General features: G+C 42.0%; 1 protein-coding gene across 11 annotated transcripts in view; it reads right to left on the bottom strand.

The window, feature by feature from the left end:
* Positions 1-293: 293 nt before the first annotated feature.
* COMMD10 (COMM domain containing 10) overlaps positions 294-27,871 on the bottom strand; it is a 236,814-nt gene continuing 209,236 nt past the window's right edge. The window contains exons 9-13 of one of the 11 annotated variants that reach the window (XR_014836334.1): positions 27,233-27,306; positions 7,907-8,126; positions 6,456-6,546; positions 6,101-6,276; positions 294-1,519 (exon numbers count right to left, since the gene is read on the bottom strand). The gene's annotated coding sequence lies outside the window, so the exon portion shown is untranslated. Of the gene's footprint in view, positions 6,277-6,455; positions 6,547-7,207; positions 8,127-27,232; positions 27,307-27,871 lie in introns of all 11 variants that reach the window. The other 10 variants (XR_014836335.1, XR_014836326.1, XR_014836336.1 and 7 more) reach the window with 10 other exon arrangements.

Genomic DNA, 27,871 nt, shown 5'->3' with positions numbered 1-27,871 from the left:
CTGTCCTTCCAGAGAGCAACCAGGGTAACTCCCTGAGCAGCTCCACAGCCCGAGGCAGTGACAGAAAGGGCTGGCGTTCAGTGTGTGTCTTCCCACCAGGCACCAGGAGCTTCCCCGCTTACCTAGAGGCAGGAGAGCATGGCCTAGATGTGCAGGGTCTGGGCCAGACACCCCACCTGGAGTCTGGGCTCTGCCACCCCTGCCACTTCCTGGCTGTGAGACCATGGATGTGTCATTAGCTTCTGTTACCCATCCAGGCTCTTTTAATCAATCAAAATTGATAACAGACCAGGTAAGAATTTCAGGCAAGGCTTTATTGGGGCTTGTGATGCAGCACAAAGGAGCAAAAACAGAAAACAGGTGCCCTTGCTCAGGCCTGGAGAGTAGCCACTTGGGTGGGATAACGATGGGGGTAGGTCTGCAGGTTGGGCAGGGGGCATAACGTATGTAGTCAACCCACCCCCTTGGTGGTGCCCTGGGCAGTACTCTGCTTTTGCTCCTGGAATCTAAAAAATGGCTGTTGGTTTGTGGCCTGTTGTTCATAATTGCCACAACTGCACATGTGTGGTTACTTGTATTCCCTTATAGTTTCTTTATATGCTGTTGCTGGAGAAGACTTTGTCCGGGTGCACGCACGCTGGTCAAGGGTGCCAGATCCCAGCCTATCCCATCTCTGCTTCTCCATAAAACAATAGTCCTTCCTCCTAGGGCTGTGTGAAGTGAATGAAGTAATATATGTGGAGTCTTTAATGAGATGCAGAACTGATGCGTGTTTTGAATCATTTCATTTACTCTTCAGAACAATGTGATGTGTTGCATTTTACAGATGGGGACACTGAGGCCCAAAATGAACAGGCACTTATTTGGATGGCATATATCAAATAGGAGCCCAATGTGAGATTCAAACTCTGTGCTTTTTTTGGTCTCTCAAAGTCTGAGGCACAGACAGGCAGGTAACTGGGCCGAGAGTCTCCCCTGCTGCGGCTGGGCTGGCCCTGGGGCCCTGCCAGAAATGGGGATTCCAAGTGGTGCTGTTTCACTTCTACTTGGCATTCTGGCACCAGACCAAGGTCCTGAGCCAAAACTCCTGCTGTACAACCAGAGGCCAGACTACAAACTAGATGAAAACAAGAATAGAGACACAGGTGATCTTTTCTAGCCCTTTCATTCTTCCCTCCCAGCAAGCAGGGCCTGGTGGTACCCTGGCCACCTGCCCAGAAGCCACGGGCCTTGTGAGAGAAGGATGGGCCATGGTGGGGCTTCCACTGAAGCAGGAGTTGCCATCAAGTTTCAGAATGACTCAAAGTCCTTCCTTTCACCTTCTTGAGGCTTTCTTTCTGGACAGAAACCAGGGAGGTTGCAGAATTTCTGCGCTGTGCAAAGGCTCCAATCAACCACATTCTCCTTGCCCTTCTAGCCCTTGCCTTTCTCCTCGGTTTGCTTCTTGCAGCCCTGTGCCAAGCATTCAATTAACCACGCTGCTTCTGCTCTCTCCCAGCCAAATGGGTACCAGATGCACCTTGGACAAAGTGAGGGAAAGAAACTTAGACAAATCAGCAGAGAAAACACAATCAGGCAAAGCAAACAGAGACGAAGAGGCAGTAGACAGGCCAAATGCCCAGGAGCCCACCTGAAACACATTTCCAGGAGCCCCCTGGAAATCATCCTCTTCTAACCTGGGCCATATGGAAGCCCCTGCCCAGTGAAGGGAGGCTGTGAGCATAGCAAATCAAAACAGCCGCCTCCAGGGGCTGGGAAAGTGGGGAGAGGTGAGTTTGCTTGTGTTCTCCAGGAAGGATGTAGGGCCTGTGGTTGCTGTAAAAACATGAGAGTTTGGTGCCAAGAAGTGACCAGAAAATTGGCCCAGCTCTTTCCTTATCTTGCAATCTAGATCTCCAGCTAGAGCCAGGAGTTGCAGTCCCTGGAACAGGGAGGGATAAAGGCCAGGTTTGCAATAACACTTTCTTTGGGAGGCCTGCTCAAATCACTGAGCTGGAAATAGCAGCTGCCTCCCTAGAGGAGGGTAAAGGCTCCCTGACAGCCTGCTTGGAGCAACAGGAAGGCCTGGAGGAACTTCTGCCAAAAGCAAACACCTGAAGCCCTTGATAGTGTGGTCCTGTCACTCTCTGGAAGCAGCTGCTGAAGGCATGCTCATTCCCCTTCACCAACATCACAGATACAAAAGTGAGATTTGAAGAGCTGCCTCTCACCTTGCAGAGCAGGGCAGTGCCAGGAGGCCATGCTGGGGGCACAGCTTTTGGGATCAGATGGATAGAAAGAAGCTCAAATCCCAGTTCCACCACTTATAAGAAGCTGTGTACCCCTGAGCAAGTTGCTAAATCTCTCTGGGCTTGTTTGCTCATTTGTAAACTGAAGCTGTATAGCTAAACCTGCTAGGAAGATTAAATAAGTGCCTGGATGATGCTGAACACACACCTGGCACACAAGTGGTGCTCAATCAATGGCAGGAGGTTGGCACTGAGCTTTTTAGAAGGACCTACACAAGGAGGTGAGAAGGAGAGGAGTGAGTCTGAAGAATCAGAATCTGTAACCGAGAGGTGTGGGGAGATGAAAAAGCTAGAGTTGAAAAAACACAGGAAACGGCTGCCAGAGCTACGTCACCTACACACTCTTCTAAAGAGAGGAACAGAGCTCTGTGAGCTTATTAGCAAGGGAAGTGTTTGATGTAAGAAACCAAACCAGCCCAAAGTGACACCAACTGTACCGCCTCTACACGGTGGAAACGATCAGCCAGCTCTGGTTCTTTCCCATCCCCAAGGCCTTGGGTGATCCCCAAGGCCCTGGGCTCCCCGCCCCTTTCCCAAGCCTCTGACCCACAAGGATGCCTTTCCTCCTTCCCGTCCTCCCTCCCTTTGGTACAGAATGCTGCCTCATGGACGTGATGGAGTCTACTAGGAACGGAAGGTGTCCCGGGCTCCTGCAGGAGGCTCAGTTTCACGGCTCAGTCTCAGGAGCTGGCCTTGACAGCCCAAAAGGCAGGCTGACTTCCAGAGGTCACAACATCTGTCCGGAGGTCTGATACCCCCACGCTCCCCAAGTGCTTCCAGCATCCTCTGTGAAGCGCTCCTCAGAGCAGACCAAAGCCATGGGCCTCAAGCACTCACAGGGAGAGGTGGAGGGGGCAGCCACACAGCTGAAACCTGGGCAGACCAGGCCAAGTGCCATCACCTGTATTTGGGGATTTAATTTACCAGTGTAACCGTGAACCTCAGTCTGGAAAATTAAGCTCATTCTGTCTCTTTGGCACCTATATGGTCCTACAATAGTCCTGGGGCAAGAGAATGAATGGGCTGGCTGACCTGCCCCCAAAAATACTAGGAGATGAGTTGACACAAATTGACAGCCACCAGCCTCTGAATGACAGGCTGCAGGGAGTCCAGCCTTTGTCCTCCATGTCCTAGCACAACATCACTGGTATTGTTCTGAATGACATGTGAGCAGGGGCCCTTCTCCATCCAGAGGGCTTGGAGGGGCAGGTGGAGAAGGTACCAGCTTTGAAATCAGCAGGCCCAAGTTTGAATTTGAGGCTGCCATCTTCTGTGTGGCCCCAGCCATGGGACTGAGTCTCTCTGGTTTCAGTTCCTCATAGTGCTCAACTTTCTGTAAGGATTAAGTAGCAAAAAGTATACACAGAGCCCTGCCAAGAAGAGCAAATTATTTTCCCTTCAGTCTGAGTTCACAGACCGAGCTTACAGGATCTGGCCAGACTTACTGTTCCTTTCATTCCTCAAGCCCCCCTGTGCTCGACCATCACCCATGACTATCCCCCTGCCCTCCCACCCCACACACCGAGCCCCTGGTTCCTCCTGTAATTGCCTCTGTCTGGCTCCTCAGTATCCATAGCAATGGGAGGCCCAAACCAGACTCCCGGGGACAGCCTGATAGCATTTCTCCTCTTCCTCCCACCCTAAATCACCCAGAAGCAGCTACTCAGAAATTAGGAATGAAATAATATCTTTGGCTAGCAGCGAGAAGGTCAGAACAGTAATCTTTTTCTGCAAGAAACTGGATGGGATAGTGTGCATGAACAGCAGGTCCGTTTTCCAGGAAACCTAGAGCATCAAACTGCTCTGAGACACAATATGGACTTCAGCTCTCCCAGATAGCAGCTTGGGTGCAGTGGGAAAGAAAATCCCACAAGATAAATCTGCAGAGAAATTTAAGTTGGCTTTTCTGATGGAACAATAACCTAGAAGCTCTGTCTTCTTTGTTAGCTCTTTTTTGCATGTCCATCCCTGAGGCCAAAGGGGAAGTCACAGCCTCCCCTGCGGAAAAGAGTCCTGCATTGGGCAGACCCTGTGAAGGACTCCCAGGTCCTAAACCACTTTGGCCTCTAACACCTACATCGCTCACCTGAAATGGGACTGGATGAAGCACAGTCTCATTTGTATTTGGGGCAGGCACATCCTTCTGAAGCCTTAAGTTACCCCAGTGCTCAAGGCAGAATTTTACCAAACCACTTGTAAAGGCTGCCACCTGTTTCAGAACAACGGCTGATGAAGACAAGAGCTCCATGACAGCAGGGAGCAATCCTGTCCTACCCACGATCATGTGTCTAGCATCCACCCCAGTGCCTGGCACCTTGGCGGTGCTCAATGAATGCTTGTGAGGCTGAACTCTGGTCTACCATGGAGCCAGTTGTGAGTCAGATATTTCCGGGGAAAGAGTTATCACAGGTAGACATCACCTCTGCTCCATGAGGCTTCAAACCCAGAAGGATTGACTGAGTCCTGGGAGGCATGTAAAGATAGGGAACTGAAACAAAAACAAAAACAAAAACAAAAAAACTAAACAAACAACAACAAAAATGCAGGATGGAGTTCCCATTGTGGCACAGTGCAAACAAACCTAATATCCATAAAGATTTGGGTTCGATCCCTGGTCTCACCCAGTGGGTTGGGGATCCGGCATTGCCACAAGCTGTGGCGTAGGTCTCAGATGCCGCTTGGATATTCCGAGTTGCTGTTGCTGTGGCGTAGGCTGGCAGCTGCAGCTCCAATTTGACTCCTAGCCTGAGAACTTCCATATGCTGCATGTGCAGCCCTAAAAAAAATGGCAAAAAAACCCCAAAAAATTCAAGGAGGGAGAGAGGATCTCAGCCACTAGAGTGTTCATTTGTTTATAACAAGGGGAAATATCTGAAAGCCCTACATGAAAGCAGGAACACTTGAAAGCTTTATAAAAACAAAAAGAAATAGTTGTGCCTCAGACAATGGGTTTTAGATTCTATGGACTAAAAAGAGAAAGGGTGATCTCAAATTTGGGAATTTGCAGTAGAATTACTGATCAGCCTAGCCTGTCCCAGCTCTTCTAGTCCAGCTACTAACAACGAAGGACAGCCTGCCACTTCCATACAAGGCAAGATGCTAACGCAGACATCCAGCAAAGGCAGCGTTTTGGACCCACCCATCCCACTGGTGAGGGAACCAGTTTCTGTGAAAGAAACAGCCGAGCCTCGGGGGGTAAGTGCAGCCTCCCTTCCTCATGCCAGGCATGCATCTTGCCATTTCCACACTGGCCCTCCACTTGGTTTCTGATCTGGACTTAATTCTCTGCTGATCCCAAGTTAGCTAGCTGGGGCTCCGACCTCTTACTAAGAGTTGCCTGCACTTGGACATGTGTTGGACAGCATGGATTTCATCAGCAAATTCTCCCCAACTCAAACTGTGTGGAAGCTGGAATGTCTTTGTTCTTAAAGGCTGCAAAACAATACCACCCTCACTTGGCAGGGGGAGGCAGACACCAGGTGACGAGGGAAGAAACACCAGCTGTAAAGCCAAGACATGAAAACCATGGCTCAGCAATAAACTCTACAAGAAAGTCTCTATCAGATCCCCAGTGCAGGCAACATGCCTGCGGAGTTGCTGCCATTAAGAGAACATAGAGCTAAAAGATTTATTTTCCCCCTTACGCCCATCTAGTACAATATTTTCTAAACATATCTAAGTCTTCCTAACAACTAGAGCATGAATTAGTGCTAATTTGAATCTCAGGGAAGTGAGTCAACATGGATAGCTAGCAAGATTTTAGTAACTAAAAATTCATGAGTACAAATGAATGCTTTCAAACTAATACAAACTGTTCTTCTGAATTTGTTTTTCCATGTATCATCTCCGAAACCTTTACATTTAAAAAATCCCGTTCTCTTGTTTCTCTATAGCTGTCCATGGATAACTTCTGGCTTCAGTTACTGAGAGTTCTGCGTAACATCCAAAGGCTCCTTTGGCCTGATTTTTCTGCCTCCACGAAATGTAGCTGGCAAAACAAAAAAACAAAAACCATCACCATCAACCCAGAAAAAATGAACCTTGAACCAAGTCCAGTCAGTTGTTTTTCAATTGCTTTGATCCTCTCCAGATTAGTGAGTGTCACCTGCCTCCACTCCCTGGCTTCCGATCTGTTTATGCAGCTTAGTTTTAACAGCCTAACCTTACCCTTAGATACGGTCCTCTTGCTTGCCCTGCTGCTTCCCTCTGATTTGGCAGAACAATTAGGAGTTGAATTGGCTGGGGCAAAAAGGTAAACCTGTTGGAAGAAAAGGGAAAGGGAGGGGAGAAGCTGACCCTCAAGGCTGATGGAAGAAAGGACTTGAATACTTCCAAGTTTCTCCTTCTCCAGTTTCCTCTCTGATCCTCTCTGGTGTCCAGTTCATTTTCTAAGATCGACTTCCTTCACACGGGTGGAAATGTGCCATCAGCCACTCCCACAATTCACATCTTTTCATGAGGCAGGGGTTAACCTCATTCTACAGCACTGATTTTTTTTTTTTTGGCTTTTTTTTTTTTTTTTGTCCTTTTTAGGGATGCACCCATGGCATATGGAGGTTCCCAGGCTAGGGGTCTAATCAGAGCTACAGCTGTTGGCCTATCCCAGAGCCACAGTAATGCCAGATCCAAGCTGTGTCTTTGACCTACACCACAGCTCGTGGCAATGCCGGATCCTTAACCCATTCAGCGAGGCCAGGGATTGAACCCGCCACCTCATGGATCCCAGTCGGATTTGTTTCTGCTGTATCACGACGGAAACTCCTACAGCACCAGTTAACAAAAGAAAACTGGGAGTTCCTGTTGTGGCTCAGCAGGTTAAGAACCCAACTAGTATCCAGTGTGGACTCAGGTTCAATCCCTGGCCTTGTTCAGTGGTTAAGGATCTGGTGTTGCTCTGAGCTGTGGCGTAGGTTGCAGACATGACTTGGATCCCTCATTGTTATGTCTGTGGTGTAGGCTGGCAGGTGCAGGTGTAGTTCCAAGCCTGGGAACTAGCTTGGGAATTTCCATATGCGGTGGGAGCAGCCTAAGAAGAAAGAGAAAACCCCATAGGGAAGGATTCTGATTGACTTGGTTTAATGCTATGGTTTGAATGTTTGTGTTCCCCCTAAGCTCATATGTTGAAATCTGAATCTCAAAGGTGATGGTATTAATAGGTAAGGCCTTTGAGAGGTGCTTAGGTCATGAGGGAGGAACCCCCACGAATAGCATTAGCATCTTAAAAAGAGGCTCCAGAGACACCCCTAGCCCCTTCCACCACATGACAATACAAGAAGTCTGTGACCTGGAAGAACCCCCCCATTTGACAATGCTGGCACCTCGACCTCCTTTCAGCCTCCAAAACTGGCAGAAGTACATTTCTATCATTTATAAGCCACCCAGTCTGTGGTATTTTGTTACACCTGCCTAAACAGACTAAGACAACTCAGGTTATGTGCCCACCTCCATGACGACTGGGCATCATGACTGAAAGTTCCAACAAAGGCATATAGGTGGACTGGAGGATAAGTTCCCCCAAAGAAAAGGGGGGTGTTATTCCAAGATGAAAGGAAGGGTGACAACAGGCAAAAAAAAAAAAAAAGAAAGAAAGAAAAGAAAAAAATTGATGCTCACTATACCTTATTTGATGACAATCAGGTATTTCTCTCAAATACACTGCTTACGACTGTTGTGTCTCAAGGTATCCCTCAGACAACTTTCCTGTCCCTTTCTTTCCCACACTGGCAGATGACAGTCAATTCTTAGCACCTTGTCTCAGAGCTCAAGAGAAGGATGTTTTACATAGGCGTAACACTCTTTGACACGAATTGTAGCAAAATTTGTTTTTGGATCTGTCTCCTAAAGCAAAGAAAATAAAAGCAAAAATCAACAGCTGGGCTCTAATTAAACTTAAAATCTTTTGCACAGCAAAGAACACCATCAACAAAATAAAAAGACAACCTACAGAATTGGAGAAGGTATTTGTAAATGATATGACCAATAAAAGGTTTATATCAGGGAGTTCCCTTTGTGGCTCAGCAGTTAACAATCCAACTAGGACCCATGAGGATGCAGGTTCGATCCCTGGCGTTGCACAGTGGTTAAGGATCTGACATTGCCATGAGCTGTGGTATAGGTTGCAGACATGGCTTGGATCCTGCATTGCTATGGTGTGGTGTAGGCTGGCAGTTGTAGCTCTTGATTTGATCCCTAGCCCAGGAACTTCCCTATGTGGCCCTAAAAAGCAAGAAAAGGGGGGGGGCAATATCAAAAAAAATATAAACAACTCGTAGAACTCAACATCAAAAAATAAAACAATCCAATTAAAAATGGGAAGACCTGAATAGACATTTTTCCAAAAAGGAAATGCAGATGGCCAAGTGACACATGAAAATATGCTCAATATTGTCAGTCATCAGGGAAATGCAAGTCAAAACTACAAGGAGATACCACCTTACACCTGTCAGAATGTCATCATCAATAAGAACACAAATAAGTGTGAGGATGTGGAGAAATGGGAACCCTCCCACACTGTTGGTGGGAATGTAAATTTGTGCAGCCACTGTGAAAAACAATATTCTGAGATTTTTTAAAAAACTAAAATTAGAACTACCCCTTTGAAATTCCACTCCTGGGTATATATTCAAATAAAACAGAACCACTAGTTTGAAAATGTACATGCACCCCAATGTTCATAGTAGCATTATTTACAATTGCCAAGATATGGAAGCAACCTAATTTTCCATCAACAGGGAATGGATTAAAAAAAATGGATGGACACACACACACACATACATAGACACAACAGAATACTACTTAGCCATAAAAAGGAAAGAAATTTTGCCATTTGCAACAACATGGCTTGACTTGGAGGGCATTATGCTCAACGAAAAAAGTCAGAGAAAGGTAAATACTATATGATATAACATACATGGAATCTAAAAAAAAAAAAAAAACCTATTGAATATAACAAAAAAGAAGTAGACTTACAGGTATAGAAAATAAACTAGTAGTTACCAGTGGTGAGAGGGAAGAGGGGAGGGGCAATAAAAGGATAGGGGATTAAGATATACAAACTATCGTGTATAAAAAATAAGCTATAATGATATATTGTACAAAGCAAGGACTATAGCCAATATTTTATAGTAACTATAGGAGTTTTCTTGTGGCTCAGGGAATTAAAGGTCCAGCGTTGTCACTGGAGCTACTTGAGTCATTGCTGTCGCATGGGATCAATGCCTGGCCTAGGAAATTCCACATGCCGTGGCTGTGGGAAAAAAAAAAAAAAAAAAAAGTAGCTATAATAATCATAATGGAGTATAACCTTTAAAAATTGTGACTCACTGGGAGTTCCTATCGTGGCTCAGTGGAAACCAATCTGACTAATATCCATGAGGATGCAAGTTCAATCCCTGGCCTTGCTCAGTGGGTTAAGGATCTAGCTTTTTGCCCTGAGCTATGATGTAGGTTGCAGATGAGTCTCAGATCTGGTGTTGCTGTGGTTGTGGCACAGGCTGGCAGCTTCAGCTCTAATTTGACCCCTAGCCTGGGAACCTCCATATGCCAAGGGTGTGGCCCTAAAAAGACAAAAAAATTGTGAATCACTGGAGTTTCTTCTGTGGCGCAATGGAATCAGCAGCGTCACAGCTGAGCTGGGACACAAGTTTGATGCCCTGCCCAACACAGTGGGTTAAGGTTGCAACTGAGGCTTGGATCTGATCCCTGGCTTAGGAACTCCATATGCCATGGGGTGGCCAAAAGAGAAAACAAAACATTAAAAAAAAATTGTGAATCACTACATTGCATACTCGTAACATAGAATATTGTACATCGACTATACCTCAAAAAAAGGATATTTTAAAACTCTTAGTTGTTCTTTCTGTATGTGTATATGTATACACACACAGGGTTGTATTTTAATACTGTATTATAAAATCCTCACAAAATGATTATTGTTTATTCAGAATTCATTTAGGTTTACATATTTCCACTTTAGCTCTTCTTTATGCCCTCTTAGACCTGGGATTACTATCTTCCTGCCTAATGTACATTCTTTAGAATTTTTTTTAGTATAAGTACCAGTGTCAAAATCTCTCTATCCTTTGGATTTGGTTCTAGATTTTATGTTTGTTCTTATTTCTTCTTTGTTCTTGAAGAATATTTTAAAATTCTATGTTGGTAGATTTTTGTTCTTTTAACATGTTGACTTCATCATTTCACTGCTCATTATCTTTCATGTGGCCATTAGAACTCAGTTATCAGTCTAATTGTTGTTCCTTTGATTTTAATCTGTTTTTTTTTTTTCCTCTGCCTGTTTTTAAAGATTTTCTCTTTAGTTTGGTTTTCTGTAGTTTTGTTATGATGGGGTGGATTTTTTTTTTTATTTATACTGCTCGGCATGTGATAGTTTCCTTGAATCTGTGGGTTTAGTTCTGGAAAATTATCAACAATTACCTCTTTAAATTTGCCTCTATTTCTTTCTTTCCCCACTCTCCTTCTGAGATTAATTTTAAACTTATTTTAGGTCTTCTTACTCTATCACTCATTTCTTTCATCCTTTCCTCTATTTTTATTTTCTTTATTAATTAATTTATTTTTTGTCTTTCTGTGCTACAGTTTAGATAATTTCTTTTGATCTATTTTCCAACTTACTAATTCTCTCTTCAGTTGGGTCTAATGTCCTAATAAACCCATTTGTTGAATTCTTAATTTGTTATACCATTTTTATATCCAGATATTCTATTTGGTCCTTTTATGTATCTATTGTATTTTATAGATCTACTAAATAACTATTTGTATGTCTATTAGATATATCTAAAATCTAAGATCATATTTTATAGTTTCCCTTTTCCTATAAATCACATTGACTTTACTACTAAGCCTAAGAGTTTTATGGTCTGTGTTTGATGATTCTAATCTTTCAAATCTGTTTAGGTCTTTGAGCTGGTTCTTGCTCAAGGGATCTTATTTCCTCATATGTTTGTTTATTTTTGTTTTTTGTTTTTTGTTTTGTCTTTTTGCCATTTCTTGGGCTGCTCCAGCGGCATAGGGAGGTTCCCAGGCTAGGGGTCCAATTGGAGCTGTAGCCACCAGCCTATGCCAGAGCCACAACAACTCGGGATCCGAGCCGCGTCTGTAACCTACACCACAGCTCACGGCAATGCCAGATTGCCAACCCACTGAGCAAGGGCAGGGACCGAACCCGCAACCTCATGGTTCCTAGTTGGATTCGTTAACCACTGCGCCATGACGGGAACTCCATGTTTGTTTATTTTTGAATGAATGCTGGCCATCATGTTTGAAAATTAAATGTTTTTAAAAATAATGTGAGGCCAACTTAGATGAAGTCACCTTCTTTTCAGAGATGTTTTTTGATTGTTTGTTTGTTTTTTGCTTTTAACTCCAGGCTGGGGACCATCTTAATCCAAGTTCAGGGCTTTAAGTTTTTTTGTTTTGTTTTGTTTTGTTTTTGATTGCCCAGGTGATGTTAAGCCATGCTGAAAATCCCAGAAGGAAGGAAGGAAAGGATGGAGGAGTGAGGGAGGGAGGAAGAGGAAGAAAGAAAGGAAGAAAGAGAGAGAGAGAGAAAAGAAAGGAAGGAAGGAAGGAAGGGAAAAGAAAAGAAAAGAAAAGAAAAGAAAAGAAAAAAGAAAAGGGAGGGAGGAAGGAAGAAAGAAGGAGACGTTCCCATTGTAGTGCAGTGGAAATGAATCTGACTAGGAACCTTGAGGTTGTGGGTTTGATCCCTGGCCTCGCTCAGTAGGTGAAGGATCTGGCATTGCTGTGAGCTATTGGTAGGTAGCAGATGCAGCTTGGATCCTGCACTGCTGTGGCTATGGCATAGGCCAGCATCTGTAGCTCTGATTCGACCCCTAGCCCGGGAACCTCCACAAGCCTGCCACGAGTGTGACCCTAAAAAGCTAAAAGAAAAGAAAGAAGGAAGGAAAGAAAAAAAAAGAATAAAGACAGAATTACTTTTAGTGCACCCTTACTCTGAGAATAAAACCAGTCAGGGTACCAGCTTAGTAGGTATATGGGAGAATGAATATTAGACTCTCATCACAAGCTGCAAATCTGGGCTTTAACTTCTCTTCCCCTTGGCTCATGCAATCCACAGAACTACAGCTCAGTTAGCAGTTGTTTCTTAACATATCAACAAATGACCTCAGAATAAAAGTTGCTTTGAGTGAGCAACTTAACCTCTTCCAAGATTTTGGCTTGTAATTCCTTACTATCTAGTTGGATTTTTAGGGCTTTAAAATTATGATTTTCATATTTTATCTGGAGTTTTGTTTTCCCAGGAGAAAAGCTAATCTAAATTTCCTAGATGGCCATTTCAGGAGTTATTATATCATATGTTAATTTAAAAATATCAAATTAGAAAATCAGGAAAAAAAATAAAAATAATTTGAAACACCACTGTCGGAGATATCCAGTATTAAAATTGTAGCAAACATCTTTTCAGAACTCTATGCATACATTCAAACATAAATTATTCTATATAAACATAAACCTGTATTATGAGCTAGTCTATAACTTTGACTCAACATAATCATTTTTATGTTAATATAGACAGATATTATCATCTATAATATTTGCATAGTAATATCTAAGACTTATTGAGTACTTACGTGCATGAGTTTTCGATGCATTAATTTATTCCATCTTTGTCACACTTTCCATGATAGAGGTTATAAATTATGAAGTTATTTTAGAGATTTTAAAACATTTCATATCGTAGCAAATTTAGGCAGAGATATTAAATGATGTGATCAAAATTGTACAAGTGGTAAGGCCAGATTTAAACTCAGACAGTCTGACTCCAGAGTCTGGCTTGCTTATAAGAGCTGCACAGTGCATAATGTTCCACTGCATGGATGTAATTAATTTATTAAACCAAGCCCCTACTGATGGATAATTCAATTATTCACAATGGTTTTTTTTTTTTTGCTATTATATAAAAACGACTTTTAAAAATCCTTGCCCATATATCTTTATGTACTTGTTTATTTATATCCTCAGAGAAAATTCCTACAAAGAGAATTGCCATGTCAAGGGAATATACATTTAAAATTTTAAATTCTGGTACATACTGCCAAACTGCATTCCAGAAAGGTTTACCATGTCACAGTTCCTCAGCCAGTTTATGAAAGTGCCTTATCCGCTGGCTTCCATTTTAGCACTGTTTTGCCATTATTTTCCTCTGTGATGCTCTGAGCATTGTTATTTGCATTTCTTTTCAAACTGTGCTATTGAACCGTTACTGTCTAGTGAGCTCTCTAGATTCCCTTTTGCTGATTTCTTCTATTCAATACTGGCTTTGTCCTGCTGTTTTCTCTTCATCAGTTTGTCCCATGGAAAATTCAGCTTTGTGGTTATGTTTCTTTTCAGCTTTGTGGTTATGTTTCTTTTCAGAAAGCATTTTTTCAAGATGCAGGATTATTCAGAGTCTCTCCTAAACCATATTTTCTGATTAGGATGCAGCTACCTCAATGACTAAGATACTAATTTCAGAGCTGTGATTCTTTTCCCCCTGAATGCTGCAGAATCTGTTCACTTCTTTTTAAAAATAAAAAAAAAAAATTTTATGGGTGCACCCCCAGCATATGGAGGTTGCCAGTGATAAAATCCAAGCCACAGATATGACCTACACCACAGCTGCAGCAATGCCTAGATCCTTAACCCACTGTATTACAGTGGGAACTCCTCACTTCATTTCTTTATCTCCTTTCTAGTCAAAGAAGCTGAGCAATTGCCAGTATCTCAGCAGTTTTTTTCCAGGCCCATATGACCTTCTACTTAATGGTGTGTGGGCTTTGGAGAATGCAGATTTAAAACTGTCTTACTACTGAAGGTCACTCTTGTAGTCCATCTGTTGAGTTGTACCCTGCAGGTCTGCAAGCCCTGTACTTGCCCAGCCTCAAGAATGAAGAAAGAGCCTGGAATCAACAAACAGACATGGACAGGGAGATCTTACATGTTTGAAAAAACATCCTGGAGCAACACCCCACCATGTGTGGCAGACAGTGGGCAGGATATGGTGGCAGTCTTTACAACCAGGGCGGGAGGTGTGGAGGGAGGTTACCAGTCAGCTTGGTTCATGGGTTACCAGGGAAACCAGCCTATGAACACGCCCCTCACCACCCCTTTGATAAGCTATCAGATAGAGCAGACACAGTTTTCATCAGAACAATCATTAGCTGGGGCTGGGGCAAGTATGTAGACATTGATTAGGCTCAATGACTTGGAAGTCAGTCATGTGACTAGGGTACAGGTGAATCAGAGATCAGTCAGCAGGGAAGGTACAGAAAGCAGAACAGCCATTGGGTGGTCTGACCATACACCATCCAAGAGCAATTTACAATCAAAGAACTTCAGTTTAGATAGACCCAAAACTAAATTTTCAAGGTAGCCCTCCTGCCTTCCTTCCTTCCCTCCTTCCATTCTCACACACTTCTTTATAATTTCTCAAACACCGTGAAGGCAATATACATTTCAAAAGATCAGTTCTTAAAATTCCACTTTCTCTCCTACTTCTCTTATATATTCCATTTTCTTCCCCCCTTCTATTTCTCTAGCAAAATTTCTCCTTACAGCTTGCCTGTCATGCTCCCAAATCTGCATTTCTAAAGCCCAAAGAATACTTCTAAAACTGTCTGTCACATCATTGGAGAGCAAGGAAGAGGAAACAAATGAACAGAGGAAACTGAAAAACCAGATTCCTCCTCTATAGGAAATGGAAATGCTGAGGAAATGGTGAAAAAGCATGTGCTGATACTGTTAGTCCTATCAGAAAGAGAAGTGCACAGTGTTTCAATATGTGTCTACATAAGTTCTAGTCCTTTCTTTCTGATGTGCTGATGGGCAGGAATGATGATAAACAGATAAACTCTGCCACTGCCAGGGAGGGGGTGCTCAGGACAATGAAGTAAACAGGAGGGATTTCTTGCCTTGGGGAAATGAGGGGAATTAGCACAGCTCTGACACTGCTGTTACAGTGATCCAATGCCATATAAACAAACACAAAAAATTAGAGATCAGTAAAAGAGGTCTCCAAAATAGGTGCAAATGAAGCAACTATCAAGGAGAAGGGTATACAATACATGGAGTTCCCTGTTGTCCTAGCCATTCCACCTTTCTTTTCATTAGTGTTTATACGGGATATCTTTTCTCTTCTTTCACTTTTAACCTTTCTCTGCCTTTATACTGAAAGTGTGTTTCTTGTACATTGTTACAAGAAATAAGAACAAATTGGTTCTTTTCTTTTTTTCTGCTTTTTAGGGCCACACCTGCAGCATATGGAAGTTCTCAATCTAGGGGTTGAATTGGAGCTGCAGCTGCCAGGTTATGCCACAGCCACAGCAATGCCAGATCTGAGCCGTGTCTGCGACCCACACCACAGCTCTTGGCAAGGCCAGATCCTTAAGCCACTGAGTGAGGCCAGGGATTGAACCTGCAACCTCATGGTTCCTAGTCAGATTCGTTTCTGCTGCACCACAACGGGAACTACTGGTCCTTATTTTTATATTTTATAATCTGTTTTTTAACTGAGATGATTTAGACCATTTATATTTAATGCAATTATCGATATAACTGGGTTTATATCTATAATATTCCTGCTTGTTTTTTATTTAACGTATTTATTCTTCATTACTTTGTCCTTCTTTTCTCATCTTTTGGATTGAATATTTTTGAGTACGTTCTCTAAGTTGTACCATATATATCTTCAATTTATTACAGTTTACCTTCACATAAGACTACAAATATGCATACAGTTAAAGAATCTTAACAATAGTGTGTTTCCATTTCCCTGTCCCTATCCTTCATTCCCATACATTTTACTACCACTTGTATTATGAACCCCACCATGCTTGTTGCTAATTTTGATTTAAACAATTATATTTACAAGGTAGTAAAAATTAGAAAAATATTTCTTTTGTATTTATTTACATATTTACCATTTCCAGGGCTCTGCATTAGTGGGTGGGTGTATTTGCACACGTGTGGTTTCAAATTTCCATCAGAAATCATTTCATTTCAGTCTGAAAAGCTTCCTTTAACATGCTTTCTAGTGCAGATCTGGTAACAATGAATTTTCTTAGCTTTCTTTTGTCTGAAATTCTTTACCTTCATCTTTTAATGTTTTCATTAGGTTTAGAATTCTAGGTTGACTGCTCTCGCCCTCACTTTAAAAATATCCCTTGAAGGTATTCTCAAGAAGTCTGCTGTCATATTATATTCCTCCATATGTAATATGTATTTTTCATTCTTGAATGTTTTTTACCTTCATTTACTTATTCCTTCTCTAATGGAATCCCTTTTTAAATTATTTATTCTTCTCTAATTCCTTCATTTATTTATCTTTCTCTAATGTTCTTCCTTTATGTAAATTTAAGCCTCTGACTTATACCATGCTCTTTCTCTCTGAAGAACTTACTTTAACATTTCCTACAAGACAAGCCCACTGGCAGCAAATTCTGTCAATTTTTTTTTTTTTGTCTGAGAAAGTCTTTACTTCTTCACACAGTTTTCTGAGGAAAACTTGGATATAATTCTTATCTTTGCACCTCTTTATATATTTTTTTTCACTCTGCTTTCTTTCAAGCTTTTTCTTCATCTTTTAAATTCTTCAGTTTGAAGGTGATTTACCTAGGTATAGTCTTTTTGATTGTTTTTCTGAATGTGTGTGAGGTTTTTGTTTTGTTTTGTTTTGCATTTACTCTCCCAGCTGTTCTCTGAACTTTGGATCCATGGCTTAGGATCTCACATTAATTTGGGGGAAATTCTCCATCATTAGGACTTCAAATATTGCATCTGCTCCATTTTCTTTTTTCTCCTTTTGTAGTCAACCCACAGTTCTTGGATATTGCTCCATTCCCACAATGGGAACTCCTTTTCAGTCATTTTTAACTTTGCTTTTTAGTCTCAGAGTTCCTGCTGTGGCACAGTGGGTTAGGAATCTGAGTACAGCAGCCTGAGTCACTGTAGATGTGCAGGTTAGATCCCCAGCCTGGTGCAATGGGTAAAGACTCTGGGGTTGCTGTGGCTTGGACTCAATCTCTGGCCCAGGAGTTTCCATAGACTCTGGGTGCAGCCATTAAAAAAACAAAGTTTAACCAGTGTTTTAGTTTCACAAGTTTCTGTTCATACATCCTTATGCTTAGAAATTTTTTTTCCCCTCAGCTGTGCCAGTCAGTTAAGGAGCCCATGAAAGGCATTGTTCATTCCGTCATTGTATTTTTGAATTCTCTCATTTCTGATATTTAGAATTTCTATATCCCAGCTTATGTTATCTACCTGTTCTTACATGTTGTCTACTTTTTTCCATGAGAGTCCTTAGCATATTAATTACAGTTGTTTGGAATTTCTGATCTGATAATTCCAACATTCCTTCCATATTTGAATTTGGTTCTAATGCCCCTTTGTCTTTTCAAACTGTATTTTTTGCCTTTGATATGCCTTGTAATTTTTTTGTTGAAAGCCAGACATGCTGTATTGGGTTAAAAAAATGTGGTAAACAGACCTTTAATATGATTTGGTAAGACATGAGGAAAGGGGAAACAGTCTACGTTTTTATGTTTAGCTCTCAGTCTTTTAGTGAACATGTGGCTATGAACTTCACAAGGGCTTCTTAGTTGTTTTCCACTTCTAGGTGGGACAGAATGGCTAGAGGGGGCTGCAGCTGGGTATTTTCTACCCTCCCCTCAAGTTTGGCTAAACTCTAATAAAACCCCAATAGGTGAGGTTCTGGTAAAAATATTTTTATCTTAAGGGCAGACCCTGCTAAGAACAGAAGGTTCTGACATATCTCAATGGTTGCTTTCCCACTTCTCTTACTAAAAACATAAGAGATTTTTCTCCAGTATTCACCATGAGAATGTGGTAGGGCTCCTGGAGGTAAAACTCAACCAGTGTGGGGTCATCTTTGACTAGTTCCCTCTGAGTTTTCTTTTTTTTTCTTTTTTTGTATTTTTAGGGCCACAGATGAGGCATATGGAAGTTCCCAGGCTAGAGCTCGAATCAGAGCTGTAGCAGCTGGCCAACACCACAGCCACAGCACATCACCAGACCCTTAACCCACTGAGAGAGGCCAGGGATTTAACCTGTATCCTCATGGATACTAGTTAGATTCATTTCTGCTGAGCCATGACAGGAACTCCCCTCTGAGGTGTTTAATTCTCAGACTTATCCACACTGAGCCTCCAGAAACTTGTCAATTGCAATGTGGGTGTTCTAGCTGGTCCTGGATCCCACGGAGGTTTCTGATCATGGGTTTCACTCCAGGACATTGTGATTTTCTGTGCCTTCCTGTCTCTCTCCAATTTAGGGGACAGTGGTTTGTCCTGTGACCTCACTTCTCTGATGGATCTAAGAAGAGTTGTTGATTTTTCATTTTGTTCAGCATTTTACTTGTTGTTAGGATCAAGTGATGACTTCGAAGTTCCTTACTTACCAAACCAGAAATCTGGATACTTTTCAAGATTTTTTCTTTATCACTGGTTTTCAGTACTTTCATTATGATATACCTTGGCATGGTTTTTATTATGCTTCTTCTGCTTGAGGATCATTGAGCTTTTTGGATCTGTAGGTTCAACATTTTTGTCAAATTTGAAAACATTTTGGCCATTTCTTCAAACATTTCTTTCTGCTTCCCCTGACTTCTTCTGTGAATTTCATATATGTTTGATTACATAATATTGCCACACAGCTGACAGATGCTGTTTTTGTTCAAGTCTGTTTTTTTCTGTTTCATTTTGGATAACTTTTTTCTATATTTGGATTTATATTTCTAAAACTTCAGGTTCACTAATCTTTCCTTTGGCAGTGTCTAATCTGCTCATATATCTACTCAGTGTATTTTTTTAAATTTCAGATACTGTATTTTTAATAGTCTGGAGCTCCATTCAATTCTTCTTTATTTCTTCCATTTCCCTCATTATATCTATGTTATTCTTTGCAATGTGAATTTAATCATATTGAGCGATCAATTTTCTTGTATTCCTTTAAATAGTGTTAAGCATTTTCTAGCAGGTCATTAAATTACTCTCATATTAATTTGACCATTCTGAAGTAGTTTTTTAAAAGTTCTTTTCAAGAGTATTTAGAGCTCTTCTGTCCCACTTCTAAGACCTGGCCCTTTTGAGGTGTCTACTAAATGTCCTTAAATGCAGCAATGTCTCTTCAGTCTTGCTGGACAGCCGTCAAACAATCTTTAGCCCTGTATGGGCTCTGGGAATTGCTTATTTTATAGCTTCCTTGTAATTATTTTACCTTGGAGGTTGTTCCTGTTCAACTTTGTATGGCGTTTTCCGTATTCCTCCTCATTATATTCATGTTTCCCTTTAATCCTTTGAACAGAGCATACACAGACTGGTAATCACCTGCAGACTCGAGAAACCCCTATCTGCGTTTCTACAGCAGTTAATGCTCCAGGAACAGGAGCAGAAGTGGCTCTATCTATGTTTAATGGAGAGAGAGGGAGATGCAGAAATGTTGTATCATGTTCTTGCACTCAGGTTCACATTTCTCTAGGATTCAAGGAACCAAAGGTTACTTCTAATGAATAGTCTCCAAATTATTTATGTCTTTGAGTTCCCATTGTGGCTCAGCAGAAACAAATCTGCCTAGTATTCCTGAGGATGCAGGTTCGATCCTTGGCCACAATCAGTGGGTGAAGTGTCTGGCATTGCCATGTGATATGGTGTAGGTTACAGATGCAGCTTAGATCTGGTGTTGCTGTCTGTGGAATAGGCTGGCAGCTATAGCTCTGATTTGACCTCTAGCCTGGGAACCTCCATATGCTGCAGGTGTGGCCCTAAAAATAAACACACACACAAAAAAACCCACAAACATAGCCAAAAACAATATTTTTGTCTTGAGGATTTAGACCTTATTCCTAAAAACAAGCCACTCAGTGCCATATCTAAATTGTTTTATATCCAACTTCAGTTCTCTAGCCCTTGCTCTCTTTAAAGCAAGGAATACATGGTGATGGGGGTTAGTACTTAAACACAGTAAATGGATCAGCTTTTTAAAGTTATGTAAAATCTCTTGTGCACTCTGCCTTTGTGACTAGGGCTTAGACTAACCTCTGTAATGTAGTTGGATCAGTTCCTACCACTGTGTGGCAATGAAAATATTTAGGGATAACAACATTGCCCATACCCCCTCCCTTACCTCCTATCAGTCGGAACAGAAATGCTCACAAGGAATATATTATTACAAAGATCTCTGATCATATCTCCAAATGCCTCTGGGGTTATCCAAACCTTCTTATGTCAGCAACCTGACAGCCTACTCTCCTCTGACCTGTAATCAGCTCTGGCCAGGGCATATCAGGATTTTGGGATGAGAATCCACTGCCAGAGAGACTTCTGCAGCAATTCTTATTTTGTCTAATAAATGGCAGAAAGCCAAATCCTGATAGCATACTCAGTCCTGATCTCCTTTTTGCTGAAGACACAAAACGTGGGAAAAGAGTACTTTATGAGATGAAATAGTGGAAAAGAAACAGATTATACATAATCACTTGAAATGTTGGTATCAGCAGAGCTGGAAAAAAATCCCCTGGCGAAATCCTATGGTGAAAATCTGCTAATTTTGAGGGGATTAAATCAACAGAATAATTTTGGATGGGCAGATAATGGAAGTAACCATTCTCACAGTTAAACTAACTCCAGGGGAGGAAACTTCATTTTTAAATCTCTGCAATAAATGCCAGTAGAATTTGGTACTTTTTTTTTTTTTAAGCTACACAATTGGGACTGTCACTTAGGATACAATTTACATTTCTAGAACCTCTATGTGCCAGTTGTGTTAACATTTTATTCAAATACAAATTCACAATTTAACTGTAACTATTTGGAAACTATTAGATAGCAATCGCCCACTCACCTTATCAAAAAAGGACCCAGGCATGATTGTGTGTGGTTGATATAATAATCCCTATAAAAGATTTCCTTTCCATTTTCAACAAAGCAGCAAAGCTCTAAGAAAGATACTCCTGTTGAGCAAAGGATAGTGGCCTGTGGGGTCAGTTTCAAGCTACGAGAAGCACAAAACTTTCTCATTTCTCTTGCCTACAACTTTATGCCTGGTTGGCCTGAGAGATAGAAAGGTGGCAGAAGACACTGACAGGAAGGGGAAACAAGAAATATCGCACTGAGCACATTCCTAAAACTCTTCCCTTAGTGACTGCTAGCAAGGTCCTCATAAATGCAGAAAAAGCTGCAATGAAGAGTTGGGAGCTCGTCTGGGGCAGAGAATTGTGTTTTAGTGACTCCTGTACCCTCAGAGCCTTGTGAACTGTGGGATGGAGCAGAAGCTCAACACATGTGGTACATGATCAGTGGCAGACCCCTGAGGGGCCCCCTGTCTCTGAGAAAGAATGTGCTACCCCCTCCCTCCTTGCTGAGATGCTGGTCAAGCGAAGAAAATGGTCCCAGACAGAGCTCACTCCTCCTATTCTCAAAGACATGCCTTCCCTGATGGTCTCATCCCTTACCCTTATGGCCAAAATGTGAAGGTTTATTGTTTTTAATGTGTCCTCATGTTTGCCTGAGAACTGGGATGTTTCTAGAAGAGGGAATGGCATATGATGAGGTAGGGAGACATGAGATTATGTAGAATGTTTATAAGACTATTTTCTCTCTCATTTCTTTCCTATCTGGGCTGTTAAGAGTGAGAACAGAGGTTAGAATGAATCATATTCCTGTGTTCATGGCATATTGTCATAATTGGTCTGTTCAGATTTCTCTTCTGTTTCATTTACGTATCTACTACTTTTTCCCATAAACAAGCTTTTATCTTGTGACATACCCAGGTTCCCACTGTTAACAGATAACCCCTGTAACAAAAAGCCACATAATTTTTTTTTTAAAGGAAATCATTTGTATAAAGATATCTGAGGAGAGTCAAGATTCTGGAGAAAGACTAAAGAGAAGTGAACTGACTTTCTGTAGCTTATTTTTCTCTGGAGGCATTTGTTGATTTTGGCCAAAGGGCAAGCGCCCAATTCAGGTGTTACCTGAGTAGAGTGAGAGAAACCAAAAGAATTTTTTGGCAGTATCACAGGGCTGAAAATCCGAGTGTCCTCAACACTCCTCCATTTCTTCCAAAGATATTTGCCAAATTCTGAAGTTATACTGATTGTGAGCCCAAAAGGCTGAGCAGAAAGGATTTAAAGGAGTTCCCATTGCGGCTCAGTGGCAACAAACCCGACTAGTATCCATGAGGATGTGGGTTTGATCCTGGCTTCATTCAGTTGGTTAAGGATCTAGTGATTTGACCCCTAGCCTGGGAACCTCTGTATGCTGCAGGGATGGCCCTAAAAAGAAAAATAAAAGGATTTCAAAAGCAGAACGGACTTCTGGGTGCTCTCTCAGTGATGAAGAATCAAAGAATAGAGCTCAAGACTTCCCAAGATGAGAGGATCCAATGACCAAGCCAGACAAGGTTTAGGGGACAACACCCTAGACATAGGGATGAACCAGAAGTAGACTAAGACTTACAAAATCACAAGTAAGCATTTTCTTAGCTTGGTCCCTCACTGGATTAAGTAATCAACCACAAAGGAAAAGGTTAATTAACTGTAGTGAAAGATAACATCTTTGAAGCCTCTAAAATGTTTTAAAAACCTCTGATGTTAGAGTACAAGAAAATAAAACTGGAGTTAAGAGACAGGAAAGCGACTGATAATCAAAAGATAAAATAGTCATTAGAAGCAGACTGAAAAATGAATGAGACATTGATGTTTGTAGACAAGGGTTTCAAAATAAATAAGATTGATATAAAGATAAAATAGGGAAAAGGATCAAATTACTGGATGGACAAAATGAAGCAGTATAACAAAGAATTGTAATGTCTATTTTCAAAGCATCAAGTTGATGTTGCAGAACTACAAAAAAGTATCTTGAGGCCTTGCTTTTAATTTAGAGGGATTGAGCTCCTAATAAACCTATCCTCCTTCAAATAACAAACACTTAGGTTCCCTGAAAAAAAAATACAAAACAAAGGGAGAAAAACTACCTGAAAGCTCAGAAGACTGAAAAATACAGGCTTATTATGGAAAGGAGTTGAAAATGAGAAAAGTGATAGGCACAGAATGAATTCTGTTTGTGTCACTCTACCTGGAGGACATATCACAGACATGGCAACAGTGCCAGGTCACTAAGACTCCGATAGGAAAACCCACCAGTTTATTGTTCACAGGAAGCAGGGCAAGGTGAGTGGGAAAACCAGTGCCACTAAAAAATGAAGAGGAGTTCCCATCATGGCTCAGAGGTTAACAAACCTGACTAGTATCCATGAGGATGCAGGTTCAACTCCTGGCCCCTCTCAGTGGGTTAAGTATCCAGCGTTGCCGTGAGCTGTGGCATAGGTCACAGATGAGGCTTGGATCCTGCGTTGCTGTGGCTCTGGTATATGCCGGCAGGCTGCAGGTCCAATTTGACCCCTCGCCTGGGAACTTCTATATGATGTGGGTGAGGTCCTTAAAAAAAAAAAAAAAAAAAAAAAAAGGAATGAACAGGGAACCTCAGAAAGGAGGGAGTCAGAAAGAATTACACCCTAATTCTGTCTGCAAACTTAGGCCAAGCCTATGACTAATCAATGCATCATTGGGGAGAACTGGTAGGAGCCTGTAGCTAAAACTTAGAAAACTCACCTGAGGACCAAGCCACTACCTACCACAGGCAGGACAGCATGCAATATAAGTCATTGTTAATGAGTATGATGCCCTGTGCTCCAGCTCTTGAGGTCAGAATGAGCTCAAAATCATGCCTCAGATGGAGCTGTCAGGATTATCACAGCATCTGAACATTAACAGGAGTCTGCTGAGATGCTCATGGATATAGCTACTATCAGCTGTGGAAAGAGAGCTCAGAAATATAGCTTTAGTCATTGATGCATCTGTCTTGCCCAAACCCCTGGTACATTTCACAGCGATCTGATTCTCTGTACTCACCAGCAGGACAGTCCCTTACATTAGCAGGATATAAATATGCCATAGAGACCTGGCCTGGGTGCCTAGAAAACACTTTTTCAGCTCCTGGACTATGGGAGGGAGCTACCCTACAGAGTCTAGAGACAGGCACCACAGTTTGTATGTTGCCAGATCCCCAGTAGCTCATCCAGTGCCAGACCCACAGTAAGCGCATTGGCTTAACAAATGCCTGCTGAATTGACTTGAATTTATTGGAGGTCTTTGGAGTAAAGTTCAGTGACTTCACCCCAATTCTCCAAGGACATATTTTTCCTACTTCCTGTCACGCATACGGGTAAAACCTATAATTCCTGGCTGGGAGTCCTTTAGGCTTATGTATGCAGATGAACAGTGGCTATATAGCTACCAGGATCTTCAAGGACTTTATACATACAAAGCAGGAACTCCAATTATTTTCGATCCTTGTGTAAGATTCAAATTCCTGCTGGAATGCACATAAATTGTGTTCCTGGGCTCAGGCCGCATCCGCTTTCCACTGAGTGGGCAATATATACTAATCAAAGTTCGCCCACTCAGAGGATTTCCTGCTGGTGTCTTACAAGGTATCTTGAGTGGGACCATTCTACCATAGCTGACCGATCCAGTATTTGCACTTGCCATTACAGCATGCAAAATCGTCTGTAGGTGGGCCTGAATTTTAATTTTCCCTCTCAGGTAGCTGTTGCAGGGAACTTTCCATGAGGCTTCCTGGATGTGGTGGGCTCTGGCCTCATAAACCTAACTTCCATCCAGTAATGGAATGCTTCTTTGCTTACTCACCATTACAGACACAGTAGATAGTATTCATGGAGGAGGGTGGTTTGATCATATGGTCACTTAGCAGTCAATGTGCAAAATCCACTAAAGCAACCTGACCCCCTTGCTGTACAGTGGGAAAAAAAAAAAAAAAATCCACTAAAGCACCGTAAAGAGCCAGGAGTAAGGTTTCAAAGGATAATGGTTACCTGTTAAAGGCTTTGCTCCAAAACCTTAAAGGTCTCACCAGAGAGATGATACAATACTCCAAGTTGCTGCAGATACCATAAGCCCTAGTGGAATCTGCTGGGTCACTAGCACCAGTGCCTGGACCCACTGAGGAGCCTCTTCTTTCCTCAAGAGCTATTCAAAGCTCACAGCTTTTTTAGCACATGGCACATGGAGGCCAGGTTATCCAGTAAGTAGAATAAGTACATGCTTAGGGAGAGAAAGAGACAGAGGAAGAGAAGGCTACTAATGGATTCACCTTCTAAGCACTTCCCTTGCTATTTTGAAATCAGAAAATTTAGAAAGCAATTCTTAACTTTAACAAACATACTAATTGTGCCCTTTCATAAAACTGGAATTTTAGGAGGTCCCGTCATGGCTCAGTGGTTAATGAACCTGACTAGCATCCATGAGGACGCAGGTTCGATCCTTGGTCTTGCTCAGTGGGTTAAGGATCTGGCATTGCCATGAGCTGTGTGGAGGTCGCAGACATGGCTCGGATCCCACATTGCTGTGACTGTGGTGTAGGCCTGCAGCTGCAGCTCCGATTCAACTCCTACCCTGGGAACCTCCATATGCCTTTGGTGTGGTCCTAAAAAGACAAAAGACAGGAAAAAAAAGAAACCTTGGAATTTTATTCTGGATTACTTAGTGGGAAAGCAAAATCTTCTCAGTATTTAGGTCATCTAAAAGTCTTCACCAGGTAGTTACTGAATGCGCCAAAGCGGCCTTAATACGGAGAAACATTTTATTTGTAACACATCCAGATAAGCCCCCCAAGCATCAAGTCCCCTCTTTGATGGATGGGGATGCAAGACTCAGCAACTTATTTGGCAGCTACCCGAGGGCTAACCAGATTTCCATGTATTTAACTGAGGTGAAAACTCCCTATGTTTTCATGCATGTAGCTCTTTCCCACTGACATGTGCATCTTCTCAATTTTTTAAGCTGTAAGCAGCCTAGTTGAAGGTTCATAAATTCTCTCCAAATTACTCCAATGGACAGGTATTTTCTGTGGGTAGCAACATGGGAGAAAAAGTCTGGGAGTCACTGAGGTAAGTAATGTATGATAACAGCAATGCTTGGTAAAGACTTCCGCACATTTCCTTAGGGGCTCCATTTAATTTTGCCCTAGCATGCTCTTCTCAGGGAAAATTATGTATTTCTAAAAACACGTTCTGATTAAATTGTTACAATTTTGGAGAAAACTCATTAATAGTAGGTAATCTAATTCCTAAGGAAAGCCTAAGCCCTGGGCCTTTTTATCCATCACCATTCAGTGGGGACAGCCACCAAGTATAAAGCACAGGAAGAGGTAATCCAGCTGTAGAAATTTTGTCCCTATAACTTAATGCTTTTTAATGATGGAACATGTCACTTAGGACAAAGGCCATCTTAACTATACTCCCTAAAACCTCTAGTCACATAGCTCTGTGTTTTGGACTCCAAGTGTCCTGCCACTGGACTGAAAAGCCAGAGGGTGGGGCGCATCACTTTATCTCTAAGTCCCCAGGACAGTGTCTAGAACCACAATGTTTATAGAATCCTTAATCAATTCATAAACATTTGGCCTTTTTTTGTCCTGGGATTCACTTCCTGGATCTTTAAGGCGGTGGCTCAGCTTTCAGTTTCATCTTTTCAGTTATTTCACCAGCCTCGACAGACAAAGGGTTTTTTTTTTTTTTGTGCGTGTGCTTTTTAGGGCCACCCATATCAGTGGGTTAAGGATCCAGCATTGCCATGAGCTGTGTGGAGGTCGCAGACATGGTACTTGGAAGTTCCCAGGAGAGGGGTCGAATTGGAGTTGTAGCTGCTGGTCTACACCACTGCCACAGCAATGCATGATCCAAGTTACATCTGTGACCTACACTACAGCCACAGCAATGGGAGCTCCAATGATGCATTATTTTCAAAAATCAAAATGATTGCAAAACTCACATGATAAATAAAATATCAAAATTTTAAATAACGATAAGATCAGTCATAGTACCAGTCTGACCTGCATTGGCACCAGAAGCAAATGAAAAACTCAGCAGTTTTTTGTTCATCATGGACACATGATGTCTCTTCACACTGTATAAAGAGAAAGTAATGATCAAACCCAGACTCATGTATGACACAAGTGTTAGAACCGTCATGCAGGAATTTTATTTATTTTTTAATTTAATTTTATTTTTTGCTGTTTAAGTCCACACCTGTAGCATATGGAAGTTCCCAGGCTGGGGCTTGAATCAGAGCTACAGCTGCCCAGCTTACATCACAGGCACAGCAATGCCAGATCTGAGCTGCGTCTGCAACCTATACCACAGCTGATGGCAACACTGGATCTTTAGCCCATTAAACAAGGCCAAGGATTGAACCCTCATCCACATGGATCGAACCCTCATCCTCATGGATCTTCGCCAGGTTTGTTACTGCTGAGCCACAATGGGAACTCCCCAGACAGGAATTTTAAAACAACTATGATGGGAGTTCCCACTGTGGTGCAGTGGGTTAAGAATCTGACTGCAGCAGCTTGGGTTGCAGAGACGTGGGATTGATGCCTGGCCCAGTGCAGGGGGTTAAAGGATCTGGCATTGCTGCAGCTGTGGCAGATATCCCAGCTGTAGCTTGGATTCAGTCCCTGGCCCAGGAACTT

This window comes from Sus scrofa, chromosome 2, assembly GCF_054392235.1.
Source record: "Sus scrofa isolate SSC_HxYL_T2T_F1_AM1 chromosome 2, Sscrofa_HxYL_maternal_Yorkshire_Landrace_v2.0, whole genome shotgun sequence".
Lineage (NCBI taxonomy): Eukaryota > Metazoa > Chordata > Mammalia > Artiodactyla > Suidae > Sus > Sus scrofa.
Note: the sequence above shows the minus strand (reverse complement) of the source record. Positions and strands in the feature narration are given on the sequence as shown.